The sequence below is a fragment of the Trichosurus vulpecula genome, chromosome 3, assembly GCF_011100635.1.
Source record: "Trichosurus vulpecula isolate mTriVul1 chromosome 3, mTriVul1.pri, whole genome shotgun sequence".
In the NCBI taxonomy this organism is placed as follows: Eukaryota; Metazoa; Chordata; class Mammalia; order Diprotodontia; family Phalangeridae; genus Trichosurus; species Trichosurus vulpecula.
The window spans coordinates 133,671,442-133,692,446 of record NC_050575.1 but is presented as its reverse complement, the minus strand read 5'-3'; the positions used below and the strand labels follow the sequence as shown (position 1 = coordinate 133,692,446).

The 21,005-nt window shown below is 40.2% G+C and overlaps 1 pseudogene; it reads left to right on the top strand.

The window, feature by feature from the left end:
* The first annotated feature begins 426 nt into the window (after nt 1–426).
* LOC118842224 lies at nt 427–14,809 on the top strand (annotated as a pseudogene).
* The last annotated feature ends 6,196 nt before the right edge of the window (nt 14,810–21,005 follow it).

Sequence of the window (21,005 nt, the reverse complement as noted above, 5' to 3'; positions counted from 1 at the left end):
AATTGTAGACATTCCTTATCAAGATGAATTGTCTCTCACACAAGGTGTGGCTGAAGCCAGTATCTGTATCAGTTGATCAGCTGATAGCAAGTGGCTGTCCTTCTGTTTTTATCGTAAGATATAGAGTAGACCTGTCCTGAATTCTGCCCTGGGATTTCTCTTGTTTTTATCACCATCTTCAATTTTCCAAGAGTTTATATGAATAATACTGCAACAACCAGTACATATATCAGGCCATCTGGTCATGGGCAACAGACATAAAGGAGAAAATTTAGGAAGACAGAAGTAAGAGGTCACTAAAAAAAGGTAGGTAGTATCATGATGTTAGTATATGTTGTCTGAGTTGAAAGGGTCATTTAGGGATTTGCTCTGGGCTCTGTGGGAGAAACAAAAATCATTTATTTACTATCTTGTTTTTCAGGGGAAATGTGGCTCCTGCTGGGAATTCAGTACAATGGATCTCTGGAAGGTCAGCTATCCTGGGAACAGTCAAACTTTTGAATTCATTTCAAATTTATATTACACCATATCTGACTGGCACCATACTTGGTTGGCCCTTTACCTCCTCTATAGTAGCCGAAGGACTTTGATGCATGCGTTGTCACAGACACTGGCCCCACAGTTGCCACAGCCTTCATCAGAACTTCTTCATTCCCAGAGGGGAGGACGACATGATTTTTCATTTTAACAGCTGCACATTGACTTTATATGAGCACTGCTTATGTTTTCTGAAAGAGACAGTTAATTGGAGGGAAGTCAGCAGAGATTTGTAATGGAAGACATTAACTAGGAATCTGAGGAAACCTCAGTGTCTAATCAAATTTTTATAGGTAGTTGAGATTGTTATAACCTGTATATCAAGTCTCAGGAAGCTCTGCCTATGGTTCCTAGCCTGTTATCCCCTTGGGGAAGGAGATGTTATTAGAGGATTTCCTAAAATTACTTATCCATTTACTTATGATTGCAAGGATTGTTTTTTTAAAAAAATGCCATACTCAACCATGTCTGTCAAATCCTCTCCAGGTTTTTTTTTTGAGGGGTGAGGGTCATTGTTGTTGCAGTCATGTGCTATATGAATGTGCTTAGGTAAGAAAATATGTCCTCCAGTTTCATGAACCACATGGTCCCTAGGTCTATCCACAAGGCAGAAGACCTGAGTTTACCTTTCCCTAATCTTGGCAAAATTGGCCAGCCCCTATCAAGGAGGCAATGCAGAGTGTCTTCATTTACCTTGGCCACATAAAGGTAGCACTCCTCAGAGACTATGCCCTTATTTTTTTTTATATATAATTGAAAGCACCAATGAACTTACCCCATGACAGCCTTGGAATCTGGCACAGTCAATTAGGTTCTGTGGACTCAGTTTCACAGTTGCCTGTTTTCTGGAAGAGCTGGCCTTCCAGAACTCCAGTTGCACTGAATGCCCAGCAGGAGCCACACCTCCTCTGAAAGAGAAGAAAATAACTAAGTGATCTTGTACTCAAACCCCTACAGAGCCTAGTTAGTGCAAGACTCTGAACATAACAGCATAGATCAGTATCTGTTGGAAGAAGAGAAATCAATCAATTCATTTGCATTTCTAATGCTCTCTATCTCTTGTTTGGTCATAAATTCTTCCATTCTCCTAAATCTGACAGGTAAACTATTCCTTGCTCTCCCAGTTTGCTTATAGTATCAGCCTTCATATCTAAATCATGTACCTATTTTGACTTTACTTGGCATATGGTATAAGATATTGGTCTAGGTCCAGTTTCTCTGCCATACTATTTTCCAGTTTTCCCAGCAGTCCTTGTCAAAATAGTGAGTTCTTATCCCAGAAGCTGGAGTCTTTGAGTTAGTAGATTACTATAGTTATTGACTTCCGTGTCCTGTATACCTAACCTCTTCCACTGATCTGCCACTCATTTCTTAGCCAGTGCAAGTACTTTTGATGAGTGCTGCTTTAAGATTTAAGATCTGGTATGGCTAGACCACCTTCCTAGCATTTATTTGCATTAGTTCTCTTGATATCCTGGAACTTTTGTTCTTTTAGGTGAATTTCTGTATTTTTTCTAGTTCTATAAAATAATTTTTGGTAATTTGATTGGTATGGCACTGGACAAGTAAAGTAATTTGGGTAGAATTGTCATTTTTATTATATTAGCTTGGCCTACCCATGAAGCAACTGATGTTTTTTTTCCAATTATTTAGACCTGACTTTATTTGTGTGGAAAGTGTTTCGTTAATTGTATTCATACGTTCTGGGTTTGTTTGGACAGGTAGACTCCCAGATATTTTATAATGTCTGCAGTAACTTTAAATGGAATTTCTCTTTCTATCTATGCTTTTAAGCTTTGTTAGTAATATGTAGAAATGCTCATGATTTACAGGGGTTTATTTTATATCCTACAACTTTGCTAAAGTTGTTTATTATTTCAAATAGTTTTTTATTGGATTCTCCAGGATTCTCAAGTATACCATCATATCATCTGCAAAAAAGTGAGCTTTGTTTCCTCATACCTATTTAATTCCTTCATTTCTTTTTCTTATTGCTAAAGCTAACATTTTCTAGTAAAATATTGAATGACAGTGGTATAATGGACATCCTTGTTCACCCCTGATCTTATTAGAAACACTTCTAGATAATCCACATTGTATATAATGCCTGCTGATGGTTTTAGGTAGAGACTACTTATCCAGTTTAAGGAAGGCTCCATTTATTCCTATGCTCTCTAGTGTTTTTAATAGGAGATGGGTATTGTATTTGGTCAAAAAAGCTTTTTTCTGCATCTATTGAGATAATCATATAGTTTGTAAGTTTTGTTGTTGATATGATCAGCCTATGCTGATAAGTTTCCTAATACTGAATGAGCCCTGCAGTCCTGGTATAAATCCTACCTCATCATAGTATATACTCTCTGATAACCTTGCTGTAATCTCTTTGCTAATATTTTACTTAAAATTTTTGCAATCTATAGTCTTAGGGAGATTGGGGTATAATTTTCTTTCTCTGTTTTTCTCTTCCCAGTTTGGGTATCAGCACCATATTTGTATCATAAAAAGAATTTGGTAGGACTCCTTCTTCATCTATTTTCCCAAATAGTCTATATAGTATTGGAATTAATTGTTGTTTAAATGGTCAACAGAATTTCCTTGTAAATCCTTCTGGCCCTGGAGGTTTTTTTCCTAGGGAGTTCATTGATGGCTTGTTCAATTTCTTTTTCTGAAGTGGGGTTATTTAAGTGTTTTACTTCCTCTCCTGTTAATCAGGGTGATTTATATTTTTGTAAATATTCATACATTTCACTAAGATTGTCAAATTTATTGGCATACAGTTGGGCAAAATGGTTCCTAATTATTGTTTAAATTTCTTCTTCATTGGTGATAAATTCAACCTTTTCATTTGATACTAGTAATTTGGTTTTCTTCCTTTTTTAATCAAATTAACCAAAGGTTTATCTATTTTATTTTTTTTTTCATAAAACCAGCTCTTAATTTTATGTATTAGTTTAGTAATTTTCTTAATTTCAATTTCATTAATCTCTCCTTTGGTTTTCATAATTTCTAATTTGATATTAATTGGATTTTAATTTTTTCTTTTTCTAGCTTTTTTAATTGCATGCCCAATTCATTGATCTCCTCTTTCTCTATTTTTTTTCATGTAAGCATACAGAGATATAAAACTTCCCCTAACAACCACTTTTGCTGCATCCCATAAGTTTTGGTATGTTGTCTCATTATTATCATTCTCTTGAATGAAGTTATTGACTATTTCTATGATTGGTTGTTTGACCCACTCATTCTTTAGGATTAGATTATTTAGTTTCCAGTTAATTTTTAGTCTATCTTTCTATAGCCCTTTATTACATGTAATTTTTCTTGAATCATGATCGAAAAGGATGCATTTAATATTTCTGCCTTTCTGCATTGGATTGTGAGGTTTTTATGTCCTAGTACATGGTCAATTTTTATGTATGTGCCATGTACCACTAAGAAAAGGTATATTCCTTTCTGTCCCCATTTAATTTTCTCCAGAGATCTACCATATCTAACTTTTCTAAGATTCTATTCCTCCCCTTAACTTCTTGTTTATTTTGTGGTTAGATTTATCTGGTTCAGAGAGGGGGAGGTTGAAGTTTCCCACTAGTCTAGTTTTGCTGTCTATTTCTTCTGTAACTTACTTAACTTCTCCCCTAAGAATTTGGATGCTATACCACTTGGCGCATATTTGTTTAGTATTGATATTACTTCATTGTCTATGGTACCTTTTAGAAGGATGTAAGTCTCCTTCCTTATGTCTTTTAATTAAATCTTACTTTTGCTTTTTCTTTGTCTAGATCAGGATTCCTAACCTGCCTTTTTTTTTAAATTATTATTTTTTTTTATAAATTTCTTTATTTATTTTTAGTTTACCACGCACGGTCTACATAGTTTTGAGTTCCAGTTTTTCTCCCCCCTTCCCCCGTCCCTCCCCAAGATGGCATGAAGTCTCATAACTGTCATGTATAACTTCGCATTGAATTAATTTTATGCACTAGTCAAGTCGTGGAGAAGAATTTTGACCAATGGAATGATCATGAGAACAGAACCAAAAAAAAAACCCAAAAACAAAAACAAAAGAGAAGCAGAAAGGCGAGCATGTAGTGTGCCTCATCTGTATTCAAACTTCGCAGTTCTTTGTCTCGATGAATAGCATTCTCCATCGTGAGTCCCCTGAGTTGTCCTTGCCCCTTAGGTTGCTGAGAAAAGCGCAGTATATCAGGGTTGGTCCTCACGGAATCCATATCTGTGGCTGTGCACAACGTTCTCTCGCTCTGCTCCGCTCACTCAGCATTATGTCATGTAGTTTTTCCAGGTTGTTATGAAGTCTGCATCATCCCCATTTCTTATGGCACAATAGTATTCCATCACCTTCATATACCACAGCTTGTTCAGCCATTCCCCAATTGACAGCATCCCTTTGATTTCCAATTCTTGGCTACCACAAAAGAGCCACTATAAATTTTTTGTGCATATGGGTCCCTTTCCCTCTTGTGTGACTTACTTCAGCTGAAGCATAATATTTCTGCTCCAGCCTTTTACCTGTATGTATACTACATACTATACACAAAGAGATACTGTGTGTATCTCTCTGCTTCAAATGTGTTTCTTGTAAACAACTATTACAGGATTATAGTTTTTGACCTACTCTACTATCTGCTTCCATTTTATGGGAGAGTTCATCCCACTCACATTTACAGTTATGATTTCTGTGTCTTTCTTTCCATCCTATTTTCCCCCCATTTATGCTTTTCTCTCTCCTTTCTCTCTTTCAGTCCTCACTAGTGTTTTGCTTCTGACCACTGCCTCCCTTAGTCTTCCCTCCCTTCTATCAGGCCTCTCCCTTTTCTTTCCCTTTTCCTCTCCTACTGACTATATGGCAAGTTAGATTTCTATACCTAACTGAGTATGTTATCAGATGAAAGTAAGGTTCATGGGTCTCTACTTTGGAGCTTGAATAAATGCTTTAATTCTTCTGCCTTCTACTTAGAGAATTCCTTATATCCTGTGGCTCTGAACCATTCAAGCATATATATGATTTTCTTTGAAATCATGTATTCTGCCTTCATGATATAGGGGATGTCCATAAATTAAGAAATGGCTAAACAAGTTGTATATGATTGTGATGGAAGACTATTGTGCCTTAAGAAATGATGAGCAAGGGACAGATAGGCCAAGATGGTGGCTGGAAAGCAGGGATAGCGTGAGCTCCCCACCAAGTCCCTCCAAAAACCTATAAAAATGGCTCTAAACCAATTCTATAACTGCAGAACCCACAAATAGCGGAGGGAAGCAGGGCTCTAGCAGCCCAGGACAGCCTGGATAGTCTCCAAGTAAGGTCTATCCACATGGAGCTGGGAGCAGAGAGGAGCGAGCTGAGCAGAGCAGAGCCCAGCATGGGCGGTGCAGACCAACCAGACCAGGAGCCGTGGAGCATGCCCTAGCACCCTGAATCAGTGAGCTGCAGCAGTTACCAGACTTCTCAACCCACAAACACCAAAGACAACAGAGTAGGTTAGTGGGAAAAGCTGCTGGGAAAAAGGTAATTTGTGGTTCAGCCACTGCCCCAGGGGCAGCAGAGGTAGAGCAGCTACAGAACTACAACTGCAGTTGCTTTGGGCCCCAGGTCCACCTGGTGGGAGGAATTAAGTGGTGGATCAGAGCAGGAGTGAAGAGCCTGCTGAAGATCTCAGTCAGTCCAGTCCAGGTTGGGGGTTCTTGGGGAAGGAGGAGTGCTGGTGTGGCAGAGCTGGCACATCCCCCCAAGCTTGGAACATAGAACTCTTTACTCTACAAGAAGTCATACCCCACTGAAAACTCAAGGGTCAAGTAAGTTGGCTGGGAACATGGCCAGGCAGCGAAAATGCACCCAGATTCAGTCTCAGACTTTGGAATCCTTCTTTGGTGACAAAGAAGACCAAACATACAGCCAGAAGAAGTCAACAAAGCCAAAGAGCCTACAACAAAAACCTCCAAGAAAAACACGAACTGGTCTCAGGCCATGGAAGAGCTCAAAAGAATTTGGAAAAGCAAGTTAGAGAAGTAGAGGAAAAATTGGGAAGAGAAATGAGAAGGATGTGAGAAAACCATGAAAAACAAGTCAACGACTTGCTAAAGGAGACCCAAAAACTCAAAAATATACTGAAGAAAACAACACCTTAAAAAATAGACTAACTGAAATGGCAAAAGAGCTCCAAAAAGCCAATGAGGAGAATGCCTTGAAGGCAGAATTAGCCAAATGGAAAAGGAGGTCCAAAAGACCACTGAAGAAATACTACCTTAAAAATTAGATTGGGGCAAGTGGAAGCTAGTGACTCAATGAGAAATCAAGATATTATAAAACAGAACCAAAGGAATGAAAAAGTGGAAGACAATGTGAAATATCTCATTGGAAAAACCGCTGACCTGGAAAATAGATCCAGGAGAGATAATTTAAAAATTATTGGACTACCTGAAAGCCATGATCAAAAAGAGCCTAGATCATCTTTCAAGAATTACAAGAAACTGCCCTGATATTCTAGAGCCACAGGGCAAAATAGAAATTGAAAGAATCCACAGATTGCCTCCTCAAATAGATCCCAAAAAGAAATCTCCTAGGAATTGTTGCCAAATTCCAGAGTTTCCAGGTCAAGGAGAAAATACTGCAAGCAGCCAGAAAGAAACAATTTGTACTGTGGAAACACAATCAGAATAATACAAGACCTAGCAGCTTCTACATTAAGAGATTGAAGGGCTTGGAATTCGATATTCCAGAGGTCAGTGGAGCTAGGATTAAAACCAAGAATCACCTACCCAGCAAAACTGAGTATCATGCTCCAAGGCAAAATATGGACTTTCAATAAAATAGACTTTCAAGCATTCTCGATGAAAAGACCAGAGCTGAATAGAAAATTTGACTTTCAAACACAAGAATCAAGAGAAGCATGAAAAGGTAATCAAGAAAAAGAACAAGAAAAAGAAATCTCAAGGGACTTACTAAAGTTGAACTGTTTTGTTTACATTCCTACATGGAAAGATGATGTGTATGATTCATGAGACCTCAGTATTAGGGTAGCTGAAGGGAATATGCATGTATGTGTATTATATATATATATATATATATATATATATATATATATATATTATATATATATATATATATATGTATATATGTGTAGTTATGTAATATATGTATATGTGAGTGTGTATGTATGTATATATGTATGTGTATATAGATATAGAGAGAGAGAGAGAGTGGGCACAGGGTGAGTTGAAGATGAATAAGGATGAGAGAGGGATATATTGAGAGAGGGATAGGGAGAGATAGAATGGGGTAAACTTCTCACATAAAAGTGGCAAGAAAAAGCAGTTCTATAGGAGAGAAGAGAAGGCAGGTGAGGGGGAATGAGTGAATCTTGCCCTCATCAGATTTGACCTGAAGCGGGAATACCATACATAGTCAATTGGGTATCTTACCCCACAGGAAAGAAGGAGGAAGAAGATAAAAAAGGGGGGATGATAGAAGGGAGGGCAGATGGGGGTGGAGGTAATCAAAAACAAACACTTTAGAAAAGGGACAGGGTCAAGGGAGAAAATTCAACAAAGGGGGATAGGTTAGGAAGAAGCAAAATATAGTTGGACTTTCACAACATGAGTATTGTGGAAGGGTTTTACATAATGATACGCATGTGGCCCATGTTGAATTGCTTGACTTCTTAGGGAGGGTGGATGGGAAGGGAAGAGGGGAGAGAATTTGGAACTCAAAGTTTTAAAAAATAGATGTTCAAAAACAAAACAAAAAAGTTTTTGCATGCAACTAGAAAATAAGTTACACAGGCAAGGGGCATAGAAATTTATCTTGCCCTACAAGAAAGGAAGGGAAAAGGGATGGGAGGAGTGGGGTACAGAAGGGAGGGCTGACTGGGGAACAGGGCAACCAGAATATATGCCATCTTGGAGTGGGGGGAGGTAGAAATGGGAGAAAATTAGTAATTCAAACTCCTGTGAAAATCAATGCTGAAAACATATATTAAATAAAAATAAATAAATAAATAAAAGATTAGTGACAGATAAAAACAAAGAAAGAAATGATGAGCAAGATGCTCTCAGAAAAACATGGAAAAGATTACCTGAACTGATGTCAAAGCAAAGAGCAGAACCAAGCAGTAACACAGTAACAGCAATATTGTCAGATGATCTATATGAATAACTTTGTTATTCCTCAGCAATACAATGATCCAAGACAATTTTATAGGACTTATAATGAAAGGTGCTATCCATCTCCAAAGAAAGAATTCACAGAGCTGGAATGAAGATAAAAGATACTTTTTCTTTACTTTCTTTATTTTTCTCTGTCTTTTTTTTTGTCTGTGTTCTCTTTCACAGAATGACTTACATGGAAATGTGTTTTGCATAAGTACTTATGTCAATTTGACATAGTGATCTATGTCAAATTGCTTGTCTTTTCCAATGAGAGTAGGAGAGGGGAGAAAGGGGAGAATTTAGAACTGAAAATTTGAAAAAAAATTAAAATTGTTTTTATATATAATTGGGAAAAAAAAATATTAAATAAAACATTTAAAAAAGTAAGGGAAATACAGAGATGTTTGTAGACAGTGAGAAATGAACCAGTAAGCAGGAGAGATTGAAAATAAGTGAAAGGGGCAGCTAGGTGGTACAGTGAGTAGAGCACCAACCCCAGAGTCAGGAGGACCTGAGTTCAAATCCAGCCTCAGACACTTGACACATTTACTAGCTGTGTGACCTTGGGCAAGTCACTTAACCCCAATTGCCCTGTCTTCCCCCTCAAAAAAACAAAAGAAAAGAAAAGAAGTGAAAGACTGGGGACAACAGAGGAGATTATGTGTTGGAAGAGATAGGATGGAATGGGTTAAGTAACAATTTATAATGGACACAGTCATAATGGTTGTGTCTTTTTCTCTATAAGTGAGGAAAGAAGAATAGTGGGAGTGATCAAAGAATGAGGCCTGACTGGGTATAAATCAGTGATATTGATAAGGGACTAGGGATTCAAGAGTGGAGGACAATGTGGAATTGAATTGGTTCACAAAGGAGTCAAGAGGGCGAGGAGAGGAGAGTGTGGTCAATGCAGAGAAGATGGCCTGGGAGAGAACTGAGGAGTCAAGGGACTGGAGGTCATGGTGAGGATAAAGGAAAGACACATTTACTAAGAGAAGGCAGAGGGAGGGTGAAAAGCCAACAGATTATTGTCTAATGAGATTTAGAATTCTTGAACACAGGTGGTACATTGTTACTAAAGGCAAAATTGAGGATATGGCCATCTTTATGTGTGGCTGTGGTGGGGAGGAGGAATAGCTCATGGAAGTGAGCAGTTTGAGGAAGTGGGTGTTTAGGTTATTTGAGGGAGCATCAGTTTGTCTGTTGAAGTCCCCTAGTGTGAGGAGTTGGGGAGGAGAGAGAAACTGTAAGCCAGGTATCAAACTTACTCAGGAAGGAAGGGGAGTGGCCTGGAGAGCCTGTTTTTGATTGAGTGGTAGATATGAATAGCAGAAACCTCAAAGGAAGAGAGGTTGCCTATGAAAAAAAGAAGAGGAATGGAGAAGTGGAGTATTCTAGGAGTATTCTAACTCCCCCATCTCTTGACCAATGAGCCAAGGGGATCCAGTGAAGATGGAGTCAATACTGCAAAAGGTGGCCAGGGAGCTATATCATCAAACATAATTGTCTTTCACTGAATAAGGAACACTGATTCTGCGTCCCACATAAGATAGCTTGCTATTATTTCATACTGATGAGGAATGCACAGGAATGCTGAACCCCCACATGGCACCGAGGATAAGGAGAGATACCACAGCCAAGATTTTTTCAAACTCTTCTGATTTTCCCAGATCAGTGGACTAGAGAAAGCATGGCTATGTGACCCCTGTTAGAAATCAGGTACTATCCCTCATCCGATGTTGCTCTTTGAGGTTTACATTTACTGAGGTTATTTCCCTCACTGTTACCACTTATACTACCTATGCACCTTTGTGACAAAGAATCTGATCAAGAAAACAGTGAGGCTTCAACTGACTGACCACTGGGCACAGGGTATTGACCATGCTACCTTCACAATAAATGATCACACATGAAACATAAACCAAGGACATCAACTCAGGGGATAGAAATACCAAGACTCCCTTTTCTGGGACCTTACCAGAATTTTTCTTGCTTCCCATGAATTCATTTCTTCTTCCAACAGATACTGATCTATCCCATTATGTTCAGTCTTGCACTAACTAGGCACTGTAGGGGTTTGAGTACAAAGATCACTAAGTTATTGTCTCCTCTTTCAGAGGAGGGGTGGCTCCTGCTGGGCATTCAGTGCAACTGGAGTTCTGGAAGGCCAGCTCTTCCAGAAAACAGGCAAACTTGTGAAACTGAATCCATAGAACCTAATTGACTCTGCCAGATTCCAGGCTGTCATGGGGTAAGTGTCATTGGTGCTTTCAATTATACATAAAAAATAAGGGCATAGTCTCTGAGGAGTGCTACCCTTATGTGGCCAAGGTAAATGAATGAATGAATAATTTAGGGAATCCCTTTAAAAAACAGATTTAGTCTTATATTTGTGCTTCCCCAAGGAGATGACAGCTAAGAACCCATAGGCAGAGCTTCCTGAGACTTGATATACAGGTTATAACAAAACAAATTTAAAAATCAACTACCTATAAAAATTTGACTAGACACTGAAGTTTCCTCAGATTTCTAGTTAATGTCTTTCCATTACAAATCTCTGCTGACTTCCTCCAATTAACTGTCCTTTCAGAAAATAAGCAGTGCTCATATAGAAGTCAATGTGCAGCTGTTAAAATGAAAAATCATGTGGTCCTCCCTCTGGAAATGAAGAAGTTCTGATGAAGGCTGTGGCAACTGTGGGGCCAGTGTCTGTGACAAGCATGCATCAAAGTCCTTCGGCTACTTATAGAGGAGGTAAAGGGCAACCAAGTATGGTGTCAGTCAAGATATGGAGTAAAAAATGAGTGCCCAAACCATTCTGGAGAGCAATTTGGAACTATGCCAAAGGATTGTAAAACCAGGCATACTCTTTGACGCAGCAAAGCAGTTACTAGGTCTGTATCCTAAAGAAATTAAAAATTTGTAGTGGCTAAGAATTGGAAATTGAAGAGATGCCCATCAATTGAGGAATGGCTGAACAAGTTGTGGTATATGATTGTAATGAAATATTATGCTATAAGAAATGATGAGAGGCAGGCCCACTTGGAAGTGCCGCCTGGCTGGCTGGCATGGGGCGGCCTCCCTCTAGGCCACGGCCAAGGCCACTGGCCGCTAGCTGTCTTGCATCACTTCCTAGCACCTGAGATATCGAGCTGTGCTACTATGACCCCATAAATAATTAAGAATCTGAAGTCTCAGTCTAGTAAGGTGGACATTAACAGTGATGTACAAATAAATACAGGAGCCTGGGAAGCCCGTTCTAAGCGAGGCACTTTTCCAAAGGTTTCCCAATGAGTGGATCAGGATGACAGTAATGTAGGGATTTGCCATAGTATGGTGGCTTCTCGAGCTAGTCGTTGTCACAAGATCAACTTTTTGTGGTAGAACTTTAAGGAATCGTGGTATTGCCCACCCTGAAGAAGGATCTCCCCATTATGGTCAAGGTGCTCAAGATCACCAAAGAAGAGACCAGAGTCTGTGCAAACTCAGAAAGGGGACAAACTCAGAGCCGCTGACCTAAGACCGCCAGGTGCTCGAGAGCTGTGGGTAAGACCGAGGAAAAGAGGACTCTCCTTCAGAAAAGGATAATGCTGAGAAACATGCTCCAGAAAACTGTGAGAGGCCGCCTACCGAAGTGGCTTCCCCCATCTTCAGGCTACTGAAGCACAGTCTCCGCTCTGAGGCCCTGAGCAGCTCCGAGGAAGAGTCCCCTACCAAAGCCGACAAGGAGGGCTTATCAGAGAGGCATCGCTCCTCAGTGGATGATGGTGCTGATTCCCAAGGGCTAAACGTGCTTGTCGATGGCTTCTACTGGATGATTGTGAGAAAAGGGAAATTAAAAAGGTGAATGCCAGCAGGGAAGGGTCCCCAAACCCTGCTGTGAGGAAGAAATCGCAGGCTTTCAGGCTTTGAATGGGGCTGATGACAAGTGACTCTGCTCTTGTCCACTGTGATGACTGTCAACTTGACGGGAACCCCAAACAGAACAGTCCTCGTTCCTGTATGCTGCAGGACCAGTCGGTAGCTGAGAAAATGGGGATTCACATGCCCATTCTCCTGTTGCTTGAGAGTAGGAAAGAAGAGAGTATTGTAGACCTAATGTGCCTTGCACAAATCACAAGTGCATGTCAAGTTGAAGGACCACAGAGTAGGAGCTGCCTGCCTGCCCAGGAGCCCGCGAAATGAAGCTGACTCCTGAGCAAGCTCCAGTGCCCTTTCCTGAAATTCAGCGGTCTTTAAGTGGATTCTGAAGAGGAATAGATGTGGTAGGAGATAGTGCCTCCCGCTAGCAGTCGTGTCATGAGAACACCAGCAGCGCCGGCGTGGCTAGTCCCCTCTCAGGAGAACCTGCTCCCGTTTCTGGCCGGACTGCGTTTCTGCCCCGGACTGTGTTTTGTCCGAACCCCAAGAGCACCGCTACACTTTGGAACTTCGCCATGGAGGACTGCCCCAAGTAAAGGTAGTCCCACAAAAAATAACTCTCCTTGTACAGAAAATGGACAAATGGAGGAGAAACCATCTTAGTCCAGCAGAAAAGAATGTCAATCTTAGCGTTAATGTCAACGGTTCTCCCACAGACTCTGAGGATGTTCCTCAGACTGGAAAGGGGATGAGCTGTAGTGACCCGGGATCACCACCCCGGGAGGCCAGGCTCCCTCCTGGATATGTGGCGCCTGCCAAAGAGAGTGCCTCACTGCGTGCCCCCAAGGAGGATGAGGAGGAGCCTGACATGTATTACTTGAGTCGGATTCATTTGGCATTGAAACAAACAAGATTATCAGAGACTGTACGACGATTGTGGTACTCGAGGCTCTAGCACTCAAGCAGTCCAAGACCTCAAAAGTTTAGGCAGACACAGAGAGAAGTGCTGAAAATTCCATTGATTTGTGGAACAACTCCAGAAGAAGACTGATATAGGGCTTCCATTTCCATAGAGAGTTGTCCAATTACCAGAGATTGTGTGGGATCAATATACAAACAGCCTTGGAAACTTTGAATGAGAATTTAAAAACCACAAACGCAATACTAGGTGGGTGAAGTTGGTTTTGATAAAGTAGGTTTACCTGCCAGACCAAAAAGTCCATTAGATCCTAAAAAGGACAAGGAAACCTTTTCCTATTCTGTGCTGCCTTCAAGTGATGGTCCAGAAGGTTCCAGCAGCTGGCCCCAGATGACAAGAGGCCCCTGTGATGAACCAAACCAGAGACGTTTAATCAGCTCTGGACCATGGGGGAGCAGAAAAAGTTGGAGCAGCTCCTCTTGAAGTACCCTCCCAAGGAGGTCAAGTCTCCACGCTGGCAGAAGATTGCCAATGAACTGGGCAACAGCACAGCCAAGCAGGTTGCTAGACGAGTGCAAAAGTATTTTATAAAGCTGACTAAAGCTGGCATTCCAGTCCCAGGCAGGACACCAAACTTGTACATGTACTCCAAAAAGTCTTCAATGAGCAGACTACAACACCCCCTTAACAAGCACTTCTTCAAGCCTTCTATATTCATGACCTCCCACGAGCCTCCTGTGTACAGGGACAAGGACAACAATGGGACCAGTTTCCATAGCCACCCAGACCCTGCGGCAGAGGAGGCCTGGATGAAGAAAGCATTCCTGTCCCATGCCGGGAGTTATCTGAGTACAAGGGGCTGCTGGAGCTCAAGAAGCTGAAAAAGAAGAAGCTGCAGCAGATGCAGGCAGAGGGTGGCTTTGTGCAGCACGTTGGCTTGAAGTGTGATAACTGTGGCCCATTCAGGGCATTCGGTGGCACTGCCAGGATTGTCCCCTGGAAATGTCTCTGGACTTCTTTGACTCTTGTTCAGACAGCCTCCATGAGACCGACTTCCACAAGGAGGATCACCAGCTAGAGCCCATTTACCCAGCAGAGACTTTCTTAGACAGAGACTACTGCTGTCCCAGGGCACCAGCTAGTTACCTGGACCCAAACTACTTCCCGGCCAACAGACGACATGGAAGAGACCCTGGACCATACTCCTCTTCCACACATAGCCATGGCACCGGCATTCTCTCGGCTTTCCCTGAAAGGACATTCTGCAATGTGCCCTCCCCAGGGGTCTCACCACCTGTTGGGCGAGTTTCTCAGCAGGCCGACAACCCATAACAGGTCTGTGCCTCCTGTGCATATCTACCTGTCTCGGGACCCTGTCGGTAGCCGTCTCCAGGCGGAGCCCCATCGAGGAGAGTCCATCCCAAAGGCTTCAGACCAAGTCACAGCGATGGTATCGAGAGGACAAAGTATTGATAGAAAGATCATTTCTAGGCTGCAGCTTTGTTGTGAAGACAGAGTTTCACCAATGATAGTATTTGCTTCTAGGATCTCTTCTTACCAACGTGTCCCTGCCCCATCCAGTCGGCACTGCTTCCTTCACCACAGTGACTGGTTCCTCGAACTGTCTTCCCCTCCCAACAGTGAAGCACTACCAGAGGCCTACACACGTTGCCTACGTGACCCGCTCACAGTTGCAGTGCATGAGTGTGATCCTGTCATCTCTCAGATCTATTTTTAAATGTCATGTTCTATAAGATTGATCATGTGATTTGTACAAACTGTGGTGAAAGTGCCAGTGGTAGTAACTGTGTCCAGTCTCTAATACTCCATGTTAACTCCTTGAAAATGCACAGACTCTGCCTCTGTGTTTGGAGTTGTCCGTGCAACTCAGCAAAGAAAACTGCTTAACAGAGAATCATCTGTATGGAAATAACTCCTCTCTTTTGTAGTCTGCCCCAGATCCATGAAAGATTGTATTTTTATTACCACTTAAACAAGTGATTACACTTCGCCTGTGAAGTGAGCAAGGGTTCGCATGCATCCTTTATACTGTGGATTTGTTGTGCATCATTTAAGACATTTGGTATGTTTCTTCTTATCTGTATATACCGTCTGTTCTTAAATAATGTTCATTTGTCAAGAAAACTGTGAGAAATAAACTATGTGGATACTGTCTGTTTATAAAAAAAGAAAGAAAGAAAGAAAGGATGAGCAAGATTATTTCAGAAAACCTAGAAGGGCTTATATGAATTGATACAGAGTGAAGTAAGCAGAACCAGGAGAACATTGTACACAGTAATAGCAATATTATATGATGAACACTGTGAATGACTTAGCTATTCTCAGCAATACAATGATCTAAGACAATCCCAAAGGACTCATGATGAAAAATGCTATCTGCCTCCAGAGAACTGATGGCATCTGAATACAACTGAAGCATATTATTTTTCACTTTTTTTTCTTCATTTTTTTCTGCAAATAACTAACATGGAAATGTTTATGATTGCACATGTATAACCTATATCAAATTGCTTAGCATCTCAGGCAGGGATAGGAAAGGGAGGAAAGGATAGAATTTGGAACTCAAAACTTTAAAAGAATGTCAAAAATTATTTTCACGTGTAATTGGGAAAAATTAAATATTTTTTAAAAGAATGCCCGAATGGGTCAGGCTGAGCTTAATAATAATCATAATTATATAGAGCCTACTATGTTCTAGGTGCTATGCTAAGTGCTATTTACAAAAATTTTCTCTCATTTGATTCTCACAAAGAGCCTGGGAGGTAAGTACTTATTATCACTCCCATATTACAAATATGAAAACTGAAACAAACAGATTAAGTGACTTGTCCAGGGTCACACAGCTAGAAAGTGTCTGTCTTCCTAACATCAGGCCACTGAGTCACCTAGCTGATCCAAAGAGCTTTTGTCTTACATTTTCTAGGAATTTTCTTTGAACCAAAATGCAAACCACATTCCCTAAACCATGGTCTACTCTTGGTTGGATATAGATCTGAAGTAGTAAAAAAAAGATAAAAAGAGTGGATCAGAAGGAAAAAACCAATATGAAGAGAAGAAGTTCTGGATTCTTAAAAATAGATATGAGGGAAGATGACAAAAGCGTAGAAATTCCTTGTTTGGTGGTGTGGGGCTAGCAGGCTCTTACTCGGTGGGGTTTCTCTACATTTAAATGATGGGGACTTCTTAGAATTTTTCATCTTAACCCAGTCCATGTGAGGGAGCTTTATATGTCTTTGATAGAGCTGGCTTTTTCTCTATTTGTTTATTGATCAACAAAAATTCAGTCCCTCTAAGTCTTCATATTAAATCTCTGTTTCCCCTACATTAGTGACAGGTTGGACATTAAGTTACTCTCTCTCATCTTCCATGTGCCTTGAGATTTTCCCAAATCCTAGTGTTCTGTATGAGCTCCTTAGACTCATTGTCATACTCCCAGGAATGAAGATAGAGAATGAAATGATCCATTTTCATTTCTAAGACTCACTCCCTGTATAGCTCTCTATATACTACTAATCCAGCTCTGTTCCCTTTCAGCTGGGGTGCGTGGTGAGGTGAAAAAGGCTACATGCATATTGCAAAGGACAAGAACAACCACTGTGGTGTTGCTACCCATGCTGTCTATCCTATCCTGTGACCCAATGGAGCACGCATTCCCTCTAGTTCGAGTTTGAGGCCCAGAGAGGAAGAAATCCCCTTCTAGAAGCATTCATCAGTGATGCCAGACCATGATATCCAGGAGCAAATCTTGCCATCATAACAATGCACTTTCATAACTGGGGTCATTGGTTTACCACAAATGTAGGACCCAGCTGTTAGCTGGTTATGCTACAATTGTAAATATAAAGTGAATATTTTGAGGAAGACTGAGATTTTTCTTTTCTCTATGCATTGATTGACAGATGTGTTGATGACTGGCAGATGACAATGATGAGAGTTTATCTTAGAGATGGCATTACTTCCCTTCTGGGGATACTAGGTATCTCGTCCATCCTGTAGGGAAAGGAACAGTTTAATAAAGATGTTTCTTCTCTAAAGCCTATCTAGGGTGCAGAAGAATTTTAATACTATCACTGCTGGAAGCCAAGAGGAGACCACAATATCCTCAGTATTTCTAAATGGAAGCCAGAAGAATAGCATCACTGAGATCCAGACTAATTATCAGGATTCTTAATACAAGCTTGTATCACCAAAGCAGGAGTCCTGCTTCATAGGTGGGAATAACCCATATCCTACCACCACCAACCCTCTATATTTCAACCACTCAACTTCTATCAACTTAAAATTCCCCAGTTTCCTCTATGTCAAGAATATTTCTACTTCCTACTCCTATTTCTACTAATTGTACCTCAGTTCTCCTCACAAATGGCATTTACCACTCTTTCTGTTCAATTATCTCTAACTCATCACAATCCTGCAAGTGAGCAATGGGCCGTCTCTAACATTATAAGATTAAGTGATGCTTAATGAAGTGAAGTCCTGTCCATGGTTTTTTCTTTTAAACTCTTAACCTATAATCATGACGAAATACTTCCTTTAAATATTTATTTAGCACCTACTATATGGTTGGTGATTGGCAAGCACTGCTTTCTTATGTCCTTTACATCTTTCAGGCAAATGAATGATGGTGGAGTTGTTGTCCACTATGGAATATAGCATAAAAGGACTTCTGTACTAACACCCTTATTATGAATGCTCTCATTGTTTGTGGAGATTTTTCTCATACAAATTTTCAGGAAGTTTTTACAAATAGGAGTCTATACACTTGAAGCTGATGTTTTTCTTTTAGGTGTTAAAAGGACCCCAACCTTTTCCCTGCTTTGGTATCTTCCTATCCAACAGATAACTCATGAAGCAATCACTCAATGCCCTCAAATTTTCTCACTTGCATCAGATTTCCTGTGGGTATGCTTTAGATATCCAGCTTTTTTCCTGTCTTTGTTCTATTCAGTGCCACCTGTATTTCTTACAAGCAGAGGAGATGGACTCAAGATACAGAATAAGAACATATACTTTCTGAAACAGCCAATGTGGGGATTTCTTTTCCTTGACTATGCATGTTTTCACAAAACTTTTCTTTGTTTTAAATATAGCAGGTGTGTGAGAGAGAGGAGATTTTTGGTCAGCAAAAAAAAAATTGAATCTTTTTAATTCTGAGAATAAAAAGAAAACTAGAAAGAATAACAGAAAAACAATTGATTATATATTTAGAAATCAATCTGTATGCTGGGCAGGTGCTAAGTCCTGGGGATACAAAGGGCAAAAGACAGTGCCTGCCTTCAAGAAGCTTACAATCAAATGTGGGAGACAATTAGCAGATTAGGGAATTAGAGGGAAACCTTAGCATTGAGGGTTCAGAAAGGCTTGAAATGAAAGATCAGATTTTATGGAAACACAATCAGAAAACACAAGATCTAGCGGCTTCTACATTAAGGGATCTAAGGGCTTGGAATATGATATCCTGGAAGTCAATGGAGCTAGGATTAAAACCAAGAATCACCTACCCAGCAAAACTAAGTATCATGCTCCAAGGCAAAATAGGGATTTTCAATAAAATAGAGGACTTTCAAGTTTTCTCAGTGAAAAAGACCAGAGCTGAATAGAAATTTGACTTTCAAACACAAAAACCAAGAGAAGCATGAAGAGGTAAACAAGAAAGAGAAATCATAAGGGACTTACTAAAGTTGAACTGTTTTGTCTACATTCCTACATGGAAAGATGATGTGTATAATTCATGAGACCTCAGTATTAGGGTAGCTGAAGGGAATATACTATTTATATTTATATATATATATATATAATATTTTATATATCTATATATATGTATATATATATATACATATATAGATAGATAGATAGATAGATAGATAGATAGATAGATAGATAGACAGACTGAGGGCACAGGGTGAGTTGAATATGAAGGGATGATATCTAAAAAATAAGGGATGAGAGAGGAATATATTGAGAGGGAGAAAGGGAGAGATAGAATAGGGTAAATTCTCGCATAAAAGTGGCAAGAAAAAGCAGTTCTGTAGGAAGGGAAAAGGGGGCTGGTGAGGGGGAATGAGTGAATCTTGCTCTCATTGGATTTGACCTGAGGAGGAATAACATACACACTCAATTGGGAATCTTACCCCACGGAAAGAAGGAGGAAGGAGATAAAATTGGGGACTATAGAAGGAGGGCACATGGGGGGAGGAGGTGATCAAAGCAAACACTTTTGAAAAGGGACAGGGTCAAGGAGAAAACTGAATAAAGGGGGATAGGATAAAGGAGCAAAATATATTAGTCTTTCACAATATGAGTATTGTGGAAGGGTTTTACATAATGATACACATGTGGCCTATGATGAATTGCTTGCCTTCTTAAGGAGGGGGTGGGGAGGGAGAGGAGAGAGAATTTGCATATGCTTATTCCACTAATTTCTTTTTCTTGTCTTATTGCTATAGCTTGCACATCACAATGATAAATATTATTGTTTAAAAAAGTGGGGATATCCTTGCTTTAGCCCTTATCTTACTGGAGAAGCCTCTAATTTTTCTCTATTACATATGCTTGCTCTTTCATTTAGATAAATACTATTTGCTATATTAAGTAAAGGTTCATTACTCCTATGATTTAGTTATTCATAAAGTGAGTGTTAGATTTCATCAAAACCATTTTAACTATCTATTGTTTAATCATATGATTTTTACTATTTATATTATTAAGCTGGTTTGTTTCTCGCTTTCCTTATGTGGAACCACTCTGCCTTTCCAGTAGAAATTGAACTCCAATGACCCTGGAAGAGAGAGTGAGGCTGATGACTTTGCACAGCTCTGCCACTAAAATAGACACTCCATAAAGCCCTGGGACCTATGGGTTTGAACAAATACAGTTCAGACTACCTTCAACCTAGGGCAGCTTGTCTGGGAAGATCCACATGTGAGCTCAAGGCAGGGATAGGTGCCTTAAAAATGCTGCACCATGTTAAAGAGTCTTTGGAAATTCACCTTCTGTGGACATGGCATCTCTTCTTAATGTACTTCCTCATTCAGATCATTTATAGAAGCGTTAAACTTCAGGCTCTGCCCTAGGCCCTTGGTGTCCCCTTTTATTTCCACTTTTCCCTTCAAAAAAGCCTCTAATGATTCCACCTTTTGTTTTCTGAATTTATCCCAATTCTCTAAAGGACAAAAAAGTGTCTTCTCCCTAAATTAGTGACTCACTGACCTTAAAAAATAGCTAGGGTCCTAGTGGTGCCTTGCCAAAACTCTTTGAAAAGTTTAATAAGGTCTGTTTCATGGTCCTCCTTACGTTCCTAAAGACCTCCAGAAGATTAATCAATTTCTCCTTACAGAGACTGATAAATGCAGGTTTCTTTTTTTAATGAAGTCCTAATTTAAGGAGGATCCAATCCTCCCTTCTTACAACAGTAGCCCGCCCTTCTCTGGTACCTCTTCAGGGTATTGTTCCCCAGGCCCCTCCTCTCGGTGGCGCCCCCTCTTTCCCAATTCAATTCTAGAGGATC